Source organism: Mustelus asterias, chromosome 31 (genome assembly GCF_964213995.1).
Source record: "Mustelus asterias chromosome 31, sMusAst1.hap1.1, whole genome shotgun sequence".
NCBI lineage: Eukaryota > Metazoa > Chordata > Chondrichthyes > Carcharhiniformes > Triakidae > Mustelus > Mustelus asterias.
The window spans coordinates 7,729,131-7,746,479 of NC_135831.1; positions in this window are offsets into that span (position 1 = coordinate 7,729,131).

Sequence of the window (17,349 nt, forward strand, 5' to 3'; positions counted from 1 at the left end):
TTTGGAAAGTTTGGACGAAGCTTTAGGGGGTTTCTCTGAGGCTGGGGTCAGGCTAAAAAGGGAAAAGTGTGTGTTCCAGCTAAACAAAGTGATATATCTTGGATACAGTGTCAATAAGGATGGACTATACCCCATCGAGGAGAAGGTGAAGGCCATAAAAGTCCATAAGAGCAGAATTAGGCCATTCGGCCCATCGAGTCTGCCCCGGCATTCGATCATGACTGACATGGTTCTCAAACCCATTCTCCCATTTTTTTTCCCCCGTAACCCTTAATCTCCTTACCAATCAAGAACCTATCTATCTCTGTCTTAAAGACATTCAGTGACCCGACCTCCTCTGTGGCAGTGAATTCCACAGATTCACCAACCTCTGGCTGAAGAAATTCTTCCTCATCTCGCTTCTAAAGGGTCGTCCCTTTACTCTGAGGCTGTGCCTCGGATCCCAGTCTCTCCGACTACTGGAAACATCTTCCCCACGTCCACTCTATCCAGGCCTTTCAGTATTCTGTAAGTTTCAATGAGATCCCTCCCCCTCCCCATCACACTAACTGGCCTCCCATCCATTGACTCTGTCTACACTTCCCGCTGCCTCGGGAAAAGCAGCCAGCATAATTAAGGACCCCACACAACCCGGACATTCTCTCTTCCACCTTCTTCCGTCGGGAAATAGATACAAAAGTCTGAGGTCACGTACCGACCGACTCAGGAACAGCTTCTTCCCTGCTGCTGTCAGACTTTTGAATGGACCGACCTCGCATTAAGTTGATCTTTCTCTACACCCTAGCTATGACTGTAACACCACATTCTGCACTCTCTCCTTTCCTTCTCTATAAACGTATGCTTTGTATAGCGCACAAGGAACAATACTTTTCACTGTATCCCAATACATGTGACAATAATAAATCAAATCAAATCAGAATCCTCAAATGGTCCTCATATGTCAAGCTTTTCATTCGTGGGATCATTCTCGTGAACCTCAAAGAACAAAGAAAATTACAGCACAGGAACAGGCCCTTCGGCCCTCCAAGCCTGCACCGACCATGCTGCCTGACTGAACTAAAACCCCCTACCCTTCCGGGGACCATATCCCTCCATTCCCATCCTATTCATGTACTTGTCAAGATGTCCCTTAGAAGTCACTATCGTATCTGCTTCCACTACCTCCCCCGGCAGCGAGTTCCAGGCACCCACCACCCTCTGTGTAAACAACTTGCCTCGTACATCTCCTTTAAACCTTGCCCCTCGCACCTTAAACCTGTGCCCCTAGTAATTGACTCTTCCACCCTGGGGAAAAAGCTTCTGACTATCCACTCTGTCCATGTCCCTCATAATCTTGTAGACTTCTATCAGGTCACCCCTCAACCTCCGTCGTTCCAGTGAGAACAAACCAAGTTTCTCCGACTCTCCTCATGGCTGACCCCCTCCCTACCAGGCAACATCCTGGTGAACAGAATTGAACACTATATTCCACGGGCAGCGCGGTGGCACTGTGGTCAGCACCGCTGCTTCACAGCGACAGGGACCTGGGTTCGATTCCCGGCTTGGGTCACTGTCTGTGTGGAGTTTGCACATTCTCCCCGTGTCTGCGTGGGTTTCCTCCGGGTGCTCCGGTTTCCTCCCACAGTCCAAAGATGTGCGGGTTAGGTCGATTGGCCACGCTAAAAATTGTCCTTAGTGTCCTGAGATGCGGTAGGTTAGAGGGATTAGTGGGTAAATATGGAGGGATATGGGGGTAGGGCCTGGGTGGGATTGTGGTCGGTGCAGATAAAGGGGGATAAAGGGGGAGGTGGCTAGATGGGTGGAGAACTGGCTTGGTCACAGAAGACAGAGGGTGGTAGTGGAAGGGTCTTTTTCCGGCTGGAGGCCTGTGACTAGTGGTGTTCCGCAGGGCTCTGTATTGGGACCTCTGCTGTTTGTGATTTATATAAACGATCTGGAAGAAGGTGTAACTGGGGTGATCAGTAAGTTTGCGAACGACACAAAATTGGCAGGACTTGCAGATAGTGAGGAGCATTGTCAGAAGCTACAGAAGGATATAGATAGGCTGGAAATTTGGGCAAAGAAATGGCAGATGGAGTTCAATCCTGATAAATGCGAAGTGATGCATTTTGGTAGAAATAATGTAGGGAGGAGCTATACGATAAATGGCAGAACCATAAAGGGTGTAGATACGCAGAGGGACCTGGGTGTGCAAGTCCACAGATCCTTGAAGGTGACGTCACAGGTGGAGAAGGTGGTGAAGAAGGCATATGGCATGCTTGCCTTTATAGGACGGGGCATAGAGTATAAAAGTTGGGGTCTGATGTTGCAGATGTATAGAACGTTGGTTCGGCTGCATCTGGAATACTGCGTCCAGTTCTGGTCGCCACACTACCAGAAGGACGTGGAGGCTTTGGAGAGAGTACAGAGGATGTTTACCAGGATGTTGCCTGGTATGGAGGGGCTTAGTTATGAGGAGAGATTGGGTAAACTGGGGTTGTTCTCCCTGGAAAGACGGAGGATGAGGAGAGACCTAATAGAGGTGTATAAAATTATGAAAGGCATAGATAGGGTGAACGGTGGGAAGCTTTTCCCCAGGTCGGTGGTGACGTTCACGAGGGGTCATAGGTTCAAGGTGAGGGGGGGAGGTTTAACACAGATATCAGAAGGACGTATTTTACACAGAGGGTGGTGGGGGCCTGGAATGCGCTGCCGGGCAAGGTGGTGGAGGCGGACACACTGGGAACGTTTAAGACTTATCGAGATAGCCACATGAACGGAGTGGGAATGGAGGGATACAAAAGAATGGTCTAGTTTGGACCAGGGAGCGGCGCGGGCTTGGAGGGCCGAAGGGCCTGTTCCTGTGCTGTATTGTTCTTTGTCTGTTGACTCGATGGGCCGAATGGCCTCTTTCTGCACTGTAGGGTTTCTATGACTCGATGAAAAGTGCCTTGGAGTTCCTCTGGTCTCCTCTGGTCCCTCTCCAGCACATCCTTCCTTAGATACGGGGCCCAAAGTTACTCACAATGGCTGGAATTTTACTGGCGGGTGAGGCTCGGAGAACGGCCTTCTTCGTTGGCCTCGGGTGGGATTGTACAAACCTCGGGCGGACGTTGTGGTAAAATTTCACCCAATATCATTCCAACTGTGGTCTTCTAAAGCCTTATAAAGCCTCAGTAGTCCATTCCTTATGGATTGTACTTTTAAAAAGGGGATCCAACTCCAAGGGACACAACAGAGTAGAAGCCTTTCCTAGGTCTCATCTTCGGAAAATCCATTCCGTGTCCCTTGGAGTTGGATCCCCTTTTTAAAAGTACAATCCATAAGGAATGGACTACTGAGGCTTTATAAGGCTTTAGAAGACCACAGTTGGAGTTATATTGGGTGAAATTTTACCACAACGTCCGCCCGAGGTTTGTACAATCCCACCCGAGGCCAACGAAGAAGGCCGTTCTCCGAGCCTCACCCGCCGGTAAAGTTCCAGCCATTGTGAGTAACTTTGGGCCCCGTATCTAAGGAAGGATGTGCTGGAGAGGGACCAGAGGAGACCAGAGGAACTCCAAGGCACTTTTCATCGAGTCATAGAAACCCTACAGTGCAGAAAGAGGCCATTCGGCCCATCGAGTCAACAGACAACACAACCGTGCTAACACCCCCCTAAAAATAAAAATGGTCATGGCAAACGTCACAAGGCTCAAGATGGCGCCGGGGCGAGGCTTCTTCTTGCAAGCTGTGCCCACCATACCTTCTCATTCTATCTTTTACTCTCATTCTACACTTCTAAAACTTCATTCTAGCTCTTTTAAACTCTCCAACAATACTCTACTTAAATCTCTTCTTCCCTGCTGCCATCGGACTCTTGATTAGACCACCCTAGGCGATGGCCGAGTGGTATTATCGCTGGACTATTATCATAGAATCCCTACAGTGCAGAAGGAGGCCATTCGGCCCATCGAGTCTGCACTGACCACAATCCCACCCCAGGCCCTACCCCCACATATTTTACCCACTAATCCCTCTAACCTACGCATCTCAGGATTCTAAGGGGCAGTTTTTAAACTGGCCAATCAACCTAACCTGCACATCTTTGGACTGTGGGAGGAAACCGGAGCACCCGGAGGAAACCCACGCAGACACGAGGAGAATGTGCAAACTCCACACAGACAGTGACCCGAGCCGGGAATCGAACCCGGGACCCTGGAGCTGTGAAGCAGCAGTGCTAACCACTGTGCCACCGTGCCGCCCAGAAACTCAGCCAATGTTCTGGGGAAACCAAGAGAGACTTTTGGTTTCCCCAGAAGCTTTGACAAAGGGTCATCTGGACTCGAAACGTCAGTTCTTTTCTCTCGTTACAGATGCTGCCAGACCTGCTGAGATTTTCCAGCATCTTCCCTTTTGGTTTCAGATTCCAGCAACCGCAGTAATTTGCTTTTATCCAATGTTCTGGGGGATCCGGGTTCGAATCCCGCCGCGGCCAATAGTGGAATTTGAATTCAATAAAAATATATCTGGGATTAAGAATCTACTGATGACCCCATTGTCGATTGTCAGAAAAACCCATTTGGTTTCTTTGGGGAAGGAAATCTGCCGTCCTTACCCGGTCTGGCCTACATGTGACTCCAGAGCCACAGCCAATGTGGTTGACTCTCAACTGCCCTCCAAGAGCAACTAGGGATGGGCAATAAATGCTGGACCCAGCCAGCGACTCCCACGTCCCATAAATGAATGAAAAAAAATCTTGCATTAAGTTGATCTTTCTCTACACCCGAGCTTTGACTGTAACACTGCATTCTGCACTCTCTCCTTTCCTTCTCTATGAACGGTATGCTTTGTCTGTTTAGCAAGAAACCATACTTTTCACCGTATACTAATCATATCATAGAATCCCCAAAAGGACATGAGGAGGCCATTCGGCCCATCGAGTCTGCACCAATCACAATCCCACCCAGGCCCTATTCCCATAACCCCACATGTTTACCCTGCCGATCCCCTGACACTCAGGGGCAATTTAGCACGGCCAATCCATCTAACCCGCACATCTTTGGATTGTGGGAGGAAACCGGAGTGAGTTCCAGGCACCCACCACCCTCTGTGTAAAACATCTGCCTCGTACGTCTCCTTTAAACCTTGCCCCTCGCACCTTAAACCTATGCCTCCGGAGCACCCGGAGGAAACCCACGCAGACACGGGGAGAATGTGTAAATTCCACATGGACAGAGGACCCGAGCCGGGAATCGAACCCGGGTCCCTGGCGCTGTGAGGCAGCAGTGTTCACCACTGTGCCACCTTATTGTTGTCCTTACCCGGTCTGGCCTACATGTGACTCCAGAGCCACAGCAATGTGGTTGATTCTCAACTGCCCTTCAAGGGGCAACCAGGGATGGGCAATAAATGCTGACCCAGCCAGCGACGCCCATGTCCCATAAATGGAAAAAAGAACTTCCCATTGAGTTGATCTTTCTCCACACCCTAGCTATGACTGGAACATTATATTCTGCACTCTCCCCTTTCCTTAGAACATAGAACAGTACAGCACAGAACAGGCCCTTCGGCCCACGATGTTGTGCCGAGCTTTATCTGAAACCAAGATCAAGCTATCCCACTCCCTATCATCCTGGTGTGCTCCATGTGCCTATCCAATAACCGCTTAAATGTTCCTAAAGTGTCTGACTCCACTATCACTGCAGGCAGTCCATTCCACACCCCAACCACTCTCTGCGTAAAGAACCTACCTCTGATATCCTTCCTATATCTCCCACCACGAACCCTATAGTTATGCCCCCTTGTAATAGCTCCATCCACCCGAGGAAATAGTCTTTGAACGTTCACTCTATCTATCCCCTTCATCATTTTATAAACCTCTATTAAGTTTCCCCTCAGCCTCCTCTGCTCCAGAGAGAACAGCCCTAGCTCCCTCAACCTTTCCTCATAAGACCTACCCTCCAAACCAGGCAGCATCCTGGTAAATCCCCTCTGCACTCTTTCCAGCGCTTCCACATCCTTCTCTATTCCTTTCCACTGTATACTAATACATGTAAGAAGTTTAACAACACCAGGTGAAAGTCCAACAGGTTTATTTGGTAGCAAAAGCCACACAAGCTTTCGGAGCCCCAAGCCCCTTCTTCAGCTGAGTGGGAATTCCCACTCACCTGAAGATGGGGCTTGGGGCTCCGAAAGCTTGTGTGGCGTTTGCTACCAAATAAACCTGTTGGACTTTAACCTGGTGTTGTTAAACATCTTACTGTGTTTACCCCAGTCCAACACCGGCATCTCCACATCATGATTACTAATACATGTGACAATAATAAATCAAATCAAATCAAAATACAAAAAGGAGGAAGCTCTTATAAGGGTGAAACACCGATTACTATCGACAAACGCACTGACCCACTATGACCCACAAAAACTCATCATCGTCTACAACGCCTCCCCCCATGGAGGGACTGTCATCACAGAATCCCTACAGTACAGAAGGAGACCATTCGGCCCATCAAGACTGTACCAACCACAATCCCACCCAGGCCCTATTTCCATAACCCTTCATATCTATCTTGCTCATCCTCCTGACACTAAGGGGCAATTTAACACGGCCAATCCACCTAATCTACACATCCTTGGACACTAAGGATTGGCCGTGCTAAATTGCCCCTTAGTGTCCAAAGATGTGCGGGTTAGGTTGATTGGCCAGGTTAAAAATTGCCCCTTAGAGTCCTGAGATGCGTAGGTTAGAGGGATTAGCGGTTAAAATATGTGGGGGTAGGGCCTGGGTGGGATTGTGGTCGGTGCAGACTCGATGGGCCGAATGGCCTCCTTCTGCACTGTAGGGATTCTATGATTCTATGATTCTATGTGTGGGTTAGGTGGATTGGCCGTGCTAAATTGCTCCTTAGTGTCCAAAGATGTGCGGGTTAGGTGGATTGGCCATGCTAAATTGCCCCTTAGAACCCCAAGATGTGCAGGTTAGTGGATTGGCCATACTAAATTGCCCCTTATTCCCCCAAGATGTGCAGGTTAGGTGGATTGGCCATGCTAAATTGCCCCTTCGTGTCCCAAGATGTGCAGGTTAGGTGGATTGGCCATGCTAAATTGCCCCTTAGTGTCCAAAGATGCGCAGGTTAGGTGGATTGGCCATGCTAAATTGCCCCTTAGTGTCCAAAGATGTGCAGGTTAGGTGGATTGGCCATGCTAAATTGCCCCTTCGTGTCCCAAGATGTGCAGGTTAGGTGGATTGGCCATGCTAAATTGCCCCTTCGTGTCCCAAGATGTGCAGGTTAGGTGGATTGGCCATGCTAAATTGCCCCTTAGTGTCCAAAGATGCGCAGGTTAGGTGGATTGTCCATGCTAAATTGCCCCTTAGTGTCAGAGGGGACGAGCAGGGTAATTACGTGGGATCACGGGGATAGGGCCTGGGTGGGATTGGTTGCCGGTGCAGGATGCTCGATGGGCTGAAAGGCCTCCCTCTGCACTGTCGGGATTCTATGAATCTATGATACAACCAGAAGGTCCCACCAGCAGCCTCATTACATCCCTGGGAATGTCCGGGGAGACCTTGGGTGTGAGTACACGCAGAGATCGCAGGGGCATTTATGAGTTCTATGTTCCTAACGTTGACTGATATGGACTGACCATTGATACAACGGATGGCCTCTGCAACCTCTCTTAACATCACAGAAAAGCTCCGGTCGTCTTTCAGCACACTCACGGTATACCAGAGATCCTTATAGAAACATAGAAAACTACAGCACAAAACGGGCCCTTCGGCCCCACAAGTTGTGCCGAACATATCCCTACCTTCTAGGCCTACCTATAACCCTCCATCCTATTAAGTCCCATGTACTCATCCAGGAGTCTCTTAAAAGACCCTATTGAGTTTGCCTCCACCACCACTGACGGCAGCCGATTCCACTCGCCCACCACCCTCTGTGTGAAAACCTTCCCCCTAACATTTCCCCTGTACCTACCCCCCAGCACCTTAAACCTGTGTCCTCTCGTAGCAGCCATTTCCACCCTGGGAAAAAGCCTCTGAGAGTCCACCCGATCTATGCCTCTCAACATCTTATACACCTCTATTAGGTCTCCTCTCATCCTACGTCTCTCCAAGGAGAAAAGACCGAGCTCCCTCAGCCTATCCTCATAAGGCATGCCACTCAATCCAGGCAACATCCTTGTAAATCGCCTCTGCACCCTTTCAATCTTTTCCACATCCTTCCTGTAATGAGGCGACCAGAACTGAGCACAGTACTCCAAGTGGGGTCTGACGAGGGTAATGGATAACGGATAATGAGATGCTGTTTACAAGTGGGGCGTTCCAAACCTTCGTAGCCACACCACAAACGGAGTGAGGCAAGTCCGCAAGGCGCCAATCTTCAAACGGCCTGGCTGAATGAGCAGTCCAGATATTTAAGTCTAAGTTTAGTTATTAGTGTCACAAGTCGGCTGACATTAACACTGTAATGAAGTTACTGTGAAAATCCCCTAGTCGCCACACTCCGGCGCCTGTTCGGGTAACACTGAGGGAGAATTTAGCATATTAAAAACAGAAATTAACTCGGGGCTCCTTGGAAACGAGGCTGACTTGTTTCCCTTTCAACGTAGAGACACAGAAACTAGAGGCAGGAGGTGGCCATTCGGCCCCTCGAGCCTGTTCCGCCATTCATTTTGATCATGGCTGATCATCAAATTCAATATCCTGATTCCCCCCTCTTCCCCCCCATATCCCTCGATCCCTTTAGTCCCAAGAGTGATATCTAATTTCTTCTTGAAATCACACAACGTTTTGGCCTCAACTACTTTCTGTGGGAGTGAATTCCACACATTCACCACCCTCTGGGTGAAGAAATTTCTCCTCTCCTCAGTTCTAAAAGGTTTACCCCTTATCCTCAAACTATGACCCCCTAGTTCTGGACTCTCCCCACCATCGGGAACATTCTTTCTGAATCTACCCCGTCTAACCCTGTCAGAATTTTATAAGTTTCTATGAGATCCCCCTCTCACTCTTCTAAACTCCAGTGAATATAATCCTAACCGACTTAGTCTCTCCTCATATGACAGAGCTGCCACCCCAGGAATCAGCCTGGTAAACCCTCGCTGTGCTCCCTCTATAGCAAGGACATCAGATAAGGACACCAAAACTGCACCCAATACTCCAGGTGTGGCCTCACCAACGCCCTGTACAATCGCAGCAAAACATCCCTTTCCCTATACTCAAATCCTCTCGCTATGAGGCCTTTTTTACTGCCTGCACTTACTTTCAGCGACTGATGCACAACAGGGTAGATTCAGAAAGAATGTTCCCGATGGTGAGGGGAGTCCAGAACTAGGGGGGTCATAGTTTGAGGATAAGGGGTAAACCTTTTAGGACTGAGGTGAGGAGGAATTTCTTCACCCAGAGGGTGGTGAATGTGTGGAATTCACTCCCACAGAAAGTAGTTGAGGCCAAAACGTTGTGTGATTTCGAGAAGAAATTAGAGATAGCTCTTGGGGCGAAAGCGATCGAGGGATATGGGGGGGGGGGAGGAAGGGGTGGAATCAGGATATTGAATTCGATGATCATAATGAATAGCGGAGCAGGCTTGAGGGGCCGAATGGCCTCCTCCTGCTTCTAGTTTCTGTGTTTCTAAGGAAACACCACGGTCTCACTGAGTATCCACCTCTCTCAACTTATACCCTTATCGGACAACATCACACATGACAACGGGGTATAGCCTCAGCGGAACTATTGATGGGCCTCGGAGTAGACTTGGCCTCACTCTCCCCCAGTCTGAGTGGGAAAATCGAGGGAAAACAAGAAACCATGCTAAATTGCCCCTTCGTGTCCCAAGATGTGCAGGTTAGGTGGATTGGCCATGCTAAATTGCCCCTTAGTGTCCAAAGATGTGCAGGTTAGGTGGATTGGCCATGCTAAATTGTCCCTTCGTGTCCAAAGATGTGTAGGTTAGGTGGATTGGCCATGCTAAATTGCCCCTTAGTGTCCAAAGATGTGCAGGTTAGGTGGATTGGCCGTGCTAAATTGCCCCTTAGTGTCCAAAGATGTGTAGGTTAGGTGGATCGGTCATGCTAAATTGCCTCTTAGTGTCCAAAGATGTGTAGGTTAGGTGGATTGGCCATGCTAAATTGCCCCTTAGTGTCCAAAGATGTGTAGGTTAGGTGGATTGGCCGTGCTAAATTGCCCCTTAGTGTCCAAAGATGTGTAGGTTAGGTGGATCGGCCATGCTAAATTGCCCCTTAGTGTCCAAAGATGTGCAGGTTAGGTGGATTGGCCATGCTAAATTGTCCCTTAGTGTCCAAAGATGTGCAGGTTAGGTGGATTGGCCATGCTAAATTGTCCCTTAGTGTCCAAAGATGTGCAGGTTAGGTGGATTGGCCGTGCTAAATTGCCCCTTAGTGTCCAAAGATGTGTACGTTAGGTGGATCGGTCATGCTAAATTGCCCCTTAGTGTCCAAAGATGTGTAGGTTAGGTGGATTGGCCATGCTAAATTGCCCCTTAGTGTCCAAAGATGTGCGGGTTAGGTGGATTGGCCATGCTAAATTGCCTCTTAGTGTCCAAAGATGTGTAGGTTAGGTGGATTGGCCATGCCAAATTGCCTCTTCGTGTCCAAAGATGTGTAGGTTAGGTGGATTGGCCATGCTAAATTGCCTCTTAGTGTCCAAAGATGTGCAGGTTAGGTGGATTGGCCATGCTAAATTGTCCCTTAGTGTCCAAAGATGTGCAGGTTAGGTGGATTGGCCATGCTAAATTGCCCCTTAGTGTCCAAAGATGTGTAGGTTAGGTGGATTGGCCATGTTAAATTGTCCCTTAGTGTCCAAAGATGTGCAGGTTAGGTGGATTGGCCATGTTAAATTGCCCCTTAGTGTCCAAAGATGTGTAGGTTAGGTGGATTGGCCATGCTAAATTGCCCCTTAGTGTCCAAAGATGTGTAGGTTAGGTGGATTGGCCGTGCTAAATTGCCCCTTAGTGTCCAAAGATGTGTAGGTTAGGTGGATTGGCCGTGCTAAATTGCCCCTTAGTGTCCAAAGATGTGCAGGTTAGGTGGATTGGCCGTGCTAAATTGTCCCTTAGTGTCCAAAGATGTGCAGGTTAGGTGGATTGGCCATGCTAAATTGTCCCTTAGTGTCCAAAGATGTGCAGGTTAGGTGGATTGGCCGTGCTAAATTGCCCCTTAGTGTCCAAAGATGGGGCTCTGGTGGACATCAGCCTGATTGGGTTTTTAAACTGGGAGACACTGTCCTGGTACGAAATTTCGGAGATGGCGCCCCGTGGATCCTTGGAGCCATCTTCTCAAAAACTGGACCAGGTCTCTGAGGGTGTCAAAAATGGAGACCGTGTCGGCGGAGACGCAGTCATAAGTTCATAAGGTAGAGGAGCAGAATCAGGCCATGCAGCCCATCGAGTCTGTCCCGCCATTCGATCATGGCTGATATGCTCCTCATCCTAATTTTCCTGCCCTCTCCCCATAACCCTTCAACCCATTACCAATTAAAAATCTGTCTCACACCTCCTTCAATGTACTCACTGTCCCGGCATCCACCGCTCTTTGGGGCAGCGAATTCCACAGATTCACAACCCTTTGGGAGAAGTAGTTTCTCCTCGACGCTGTTTTAAATTTGTTACCCCTTATCCTAAGACCTCTCGAGCTAGAATGTCCCACCAGAGGAAGCATCTGCTCCACGTCTACTTTATCCACACCTTTTATCATCCAGTATCCCTCAATTTGATCTCCCCTCATTCTTCTAAATTCCAGAGAGTATCGGCCTAAACTGTTCAATCTCTCTTCATACGACAAACCCCTCATCTCTGGAATCAATCTAGTGAACCTCCTCTGAACTGCCTCCAATGTCACTGCATCTTTCCTCAAATAAGGGGACCAAAACTGTGCACAATACTCCAGGTGCGGCCTCACCAATACCTTGTATAGTTGCAACAATACTTCCTCACCTTTATATTCTATTCCTTTAGCTATCAATGCCAACATTCCATTCACTTTCTTTATTATCTGCTGTACCTGCATGCTAGTTTTCTGCGACTCATGAACAAGGACACCCAGATCCCTCTGCACCGGGGCAACCCGAAGTCTCTCCCCATTTAGATAATAAGGCGCCTTCCCATTTTTTCCAATCAAAATGCATGACCTCACACTTATCCATGTTAAACTCCATCTGCCACAATTTGGCCCACTCTCTTGATCTACCTATATCCATTTGTAAGGGGTTGCCATCGAGGTTGAGCCACCTGCAGTGACATTCCGACATTCCTCGAGCAAGAGACGCTCGCCCAGTTGGTATACACTCCCCTGACCAGACTGCACACACAACAGAAAGAAGACCACGGGTCAAAGAGCAAAGATGGCCGCTTAGGAGCGAGGGGGAACCCTCGGACCCGGAGGGGGAGGGGTGTGATAACCCCCATGAGTTCCACGGGGATCTCCCGGTCGGGCTCGCTGAATACGAGTTCCCGCGGTAACAGGACGGCACGGTGGCACAGTGGTTAGCACCGCTGCCTCACAGCTCCAGGGAGCCGGGTTCGATTCCCGGCTCGGGTCATGTGGAGTTTGCACATTCTCCCCCGTGTCTGCGTGGGTTTCCTCCGGGTGCTCCGATTTCCTCCCACAGTCCAAAGATGTGCAGGTTAGGAGGATTGGCCATGCTAAATTGCCCCTTAGTGATCCAGGATGCGTAGGTTAGAGGGATTAGCACGGTGAGTGTGTGGGGTTATGGGGATAGGGCCTGGGTGGCATTGTTGTTGGTGCAGACTCATGGGCCGAATGGCCTCCTTCTGCACTGCAGTTCCTATGATTCCATGATAATTTCCCTGACACTAAGGGATAACCTGGCATGACCAGTGGATCACTGTTCCTTCGGAAACCCACGCAGACATGGGGAGAACGTGCAAACTTCACACAGATGGTCACCCGGGGCTGGAATCAAACCCGGGTCCCTGGCGCTGTGAGGCAGCAGTGCTAACCACTGTGCCACCCAACATTGTCAGGGACATTGTCAGGGACGCAAAAACCCAGTCTGCAGGTGCAACAGGTGATCAAGAAGGCAAATGGGATGTTGGCCTATATCGCAAGGGGGATAGAATATAAAAGCAGAGATGTCTTGTTGCATCTGTACAGGGCATTGGTGAGGCCGCAGCTGGAATACTGTGTGCAGTATTGGTCCCCTTATTTGCGGTAGGATATATTGGCCTTGGAGGGAGTGCAGAGAAGGTTCACCAGGTTGATACCAGAGATGAGGGGTGTTGATTATGAGGAGAGACTGAGCAGATTGGGTTTGTACTCGTTGGAATTTAGAAGGCTGAGGGGGGATCTTATAGAGACCTATAAGATAATGAAGGGGCTGGATAGGGTCGAGGTGGAGAGATTATTTCCACTTAGAAAGGAAGCTAGAACTAGAGGGTACAGCCTCAAAATAAAGGGGGGTCAGTTTAGGACAGAGTTGAGGAGGAACTTCTTCTCTCAGAGGGTGGTGAATCTCTGGAATTCTCTGCCCACTGAAGTGGTGGAGGCTACCTCGTTGAATATGTTTAAATCACGGATAGATGGATTCCTGATCGGTAAGGGAATTAGGGGGTTATAGGGATCAGGCGGGTAAGTGGAACTGATCCACTTCAGATCAGCCATGATCTTATTGAATGGCGGGGCAGGCTCAAGGGGCTAGATGGCCTACTCCTGCTCCTATTTCTTATGTTCTTATTTCCAAATGTTCCACAATGGTGGCACGGTAGCACAGTGGTTAGCACTGCTGCTTCACAGCTCCAGGGTCCCGGGTTCGATGCTCGGGTCACTGTCTGTGTGGAGTTTGCACATTCTCCTCGTGTCTGCGTGGGTTTCCTCCGGGTGCGCCGGTTTCCTCCCACAGTCTAAAGATGTGTGGGTTAGGTTGATTGGCCAGGTTAAAAAATTGCCCCTGAGATGTGTAGGTTAGAGGGATTAGCGGGTAAATATGTGGGGGTAGGGCCTGGGTGGGATTGTGGTCGGTGCAGACTCGATGGGCCGAATGGCCTCCTTCTGCACTGTAGGGTTTCTATGATTCTATTTCAGCCACCATTCTGTACCACCCACAGTCATGAGATAACAATTTTGGCCAAACACTCCAAGGAGTTTTGTGAAGATAGCCTACACCCTAAGTTGTACATTTGATTTTGGGATTGGTAAACATAAGGTGTTTCACCCCATGGATAATTCAAGTGACCCACTAGGAAGCTTTTATCAAACAAAGTTTAGTTCGGAACATAGCTAAAATATAGCTAAAACATAGCCCCTTACTATGCCCCTGATACACCTCTGACTGTGTGGCCACATTCCCCTCTAACTCGATTCTCAAGTTTGCTGACGACACCACCGTAGTGGGTCGGATCTCCAACAATGATGAGACGGAGTACAGGAATGAGACAGAGAATCTGGTGAACTGATGGGAGGACAATAATCTCTCCCTCAATGTCAACAAAACAAAGGAGACTGCCATCGACTTCAGGAAGCGTAAAGGAGAACATGCCCCGGTCTACATCAATGGGGACGAAGTGGAAACAGTTGAGAGCTTCAAGGTTCGAAGTGTCCAAAGAACAAAGAATACAGCACGGGGACAGGCCCTTCGGCCCTCGAAGCCCGCGCCGCTCCTAGGTCCAAACTAGACCATTCTTTTGTATCCCTCCATTGCCACTCCGTTCATGTGGCTGTCTAGATAAGTCTTAAACGTTCCCAGTGTGTCCGCCTCCACCACCTTGCCCGGCAGCACATTCCAGGCCCCCACCACCCTCTGTGTAAAATACGTCCTTCTGATATCCGTGTTAAACCTCCCCCCCCTCACCTTGAACCTATGACCCCCTCGTCCAGATCACCAACAACCTGTCCTGGTCCCTCCATGTCGACACTACAGTTAAGAGAGCCCACCAAGACCAGAAAAATGGACTTAAGGCCACAGTCAGATCAACCATGAATGAGGAGCAGGATCAATGGGCCGAATGGTCTCCTGATGCTATTATTTTATTTATCAGTGTCACAAGAAGACCTACAGGTGGCAGAGTGGTTAACACCGCTGCCTTACAGCAGCCAGGGGCCCAAGTTCGATTCCCGGCTTGGGTCACTCTCTGTGCGGAGTCTGCGCGTTCTCTCCCCGTGTTGGTTTCCTCCGGTTTCCTCCCACAGTCCAAAAGATGTGCTGGCCAAGTGGATTGGCCGTGGTAAATTCTCCGTCAGTGTTACCCGGACAGGCACCAGTGTGTGCCAACTAGGGGATTTTCACAGTAACCTCATTGCAGTGTTGTCTACTTGTGACACAAATAAATAACACTGCAGATTCTGTGCCTTTAAGAAATGTATTTTCATCACTTCATCATTTTGTCGGCACCATGTTGTCTGCAGCCGATGTCCTTTATTGATACTGCAGCAGTATAATTGATATCATGTTGATTTTAATCTGAACTAATGCAGTGTTCTGTGGTTTTAATGTTTCCCCTGGGATTGGAGTTTGATTGGGGGATGATTGACAGGTCATGTCATGTGACTGAAGGACAGCAGGTTTTCACAGAGCTTGGTCACTGACGGGCAATTTAGCATGGCCAATCCATCTAACCCACACATCTTTGGACACTAAGGGACAATTTAGCATGGTCAATCCACCTAACCTGCACATCTTTGGACACTAAGGGGCAATTTAGCACGGCCAATCCAACTAACCTACACATCTTTGGACACTAAGGGACAATTTAGCACGGCCAATCCACCCAACCTGCACATCTTTGGACACTATGGGGCAATTTAGCATGGCCAATCCACCCAACCTGCACATCTTTGGACACTAAGGGGCAATTTAGCACGGCCAATCCACCTAACCCGCACATCTTTGGACACTAAGGGGCAATTTAGCACGGCCAATCCACCTAACCCGCACATCTTTGGACACTAAGGGGCAATTTAGCACGGCCAATCCAACTAACCTACACATCTTTGGACACGAAGGGGCAATTTAGCATGGCCAATCCACCTAACCTACACATCTTTGGACACTAAGGGGCAATTTAGCATGGCCAATGCACCTAACTCACATGTCGTTCGGACTGTGGAAGGAAACCGGAGCTCCCGGAGGAAACCCACGCAGAAACATGGAGAACGTGCAGACTCCGCACAGACAGTGACCCAAGCCGGGCATCAAACCCAGGTTCTGAGGTAGAAATGGCAACCACCGTGCGGACTAGCTAGGGTAAATACACAGGGGTGAGGGGGATAGGGCCTGCGTGGGATTGTGGCCGGAACCGGCTAGATGGGCTGAATGGCCTCCCTGTGCACTGTGGGGAAGCTGTGATTCAGAATCACAGAGATCCTAACAAATAGGAGGAGGGCTGACACTCCCAATTCCATCTCAGACTGTTTGACTGAATGCAGCTGACTCACCCCTGTGGCTTGGTCATGCTGACTGCTGGGCACTGAGTGATCCTCAGAAGGGACGCGGTCCCTTTAAGATGCGGCCCTGCCCTCTCCCCTCTCCCCTCCCCCCGCCAGGCAGAGAGAGGGCAGAATGCTGCGCCTGCGCTGTGACACGGGGCGCACTGCGCAACGGTGTGGCTCGGGACTCGGGGGAGGGAGAAGAACCCGCGCAGGCGCAGTATGCAAAGGAGTCGGAGGAAGGGCGGGGAAAGGGGAAAGCCCGCGCGCAGGCGCAGTAGGGAAAGGAGTCGGAGGGGGGCGGGGAAAGCCCGCACGCAGGCGCACTGAGGAAAGCTGTCACCTCCACCCAACAACAAGAGCACCAAACAGGAGATGGGGGGGGGGGGGGAGACGCAGTGCGCAAAGGGAAGGGGAGCATAGGAGGCGCGCGCAGCCGCAGTGCGCAATAATGAGGGTGGAAGAAGGGACCGGGGCAAAGGCGCGCTGAGCAGAGCTGTCACGCCCACCGCAAGGCGCAGTCAGTCATGACGGGAGGCTGGGGGGGACGGAGGGAAACGAGAACGCGCGCAGGCGCAGTGCGCGTTGGGAACGATGGGGAGTAGGCACGCAGGCGCAGTCCAAAGGTGGGGGACGGGGGAAATGGGATGGAGGTGCGCAGGCGCAAAATCTCCGTGAGGGCAGGGCCAGGAGGAGGAGGAGGAGGATGAGTTGCGCGCATGTGCACTGAGAGAATCCCGTGCCCTCCCTCCGAACCCCGCGGAGGGGAAGAGGAGAAGGGGCGCAGGCGCAATGCGGGTGGGCGGGTCTGCGCCCGCGCATGCGCGGTGCTGAGGGTGGAGGCGGGGCGACAGTAGAGGACGGCCGCGCATGCGGGCTGGAGGGTTATCAGGTGGGCGGGGCGCATGCGCAGCACCGCCCTTTCCTGCCAGGCTTCTCGGACGGTGAGTGGCGTCCATGTGGCGGCGGCTCCGGGCGGCGGGAAGC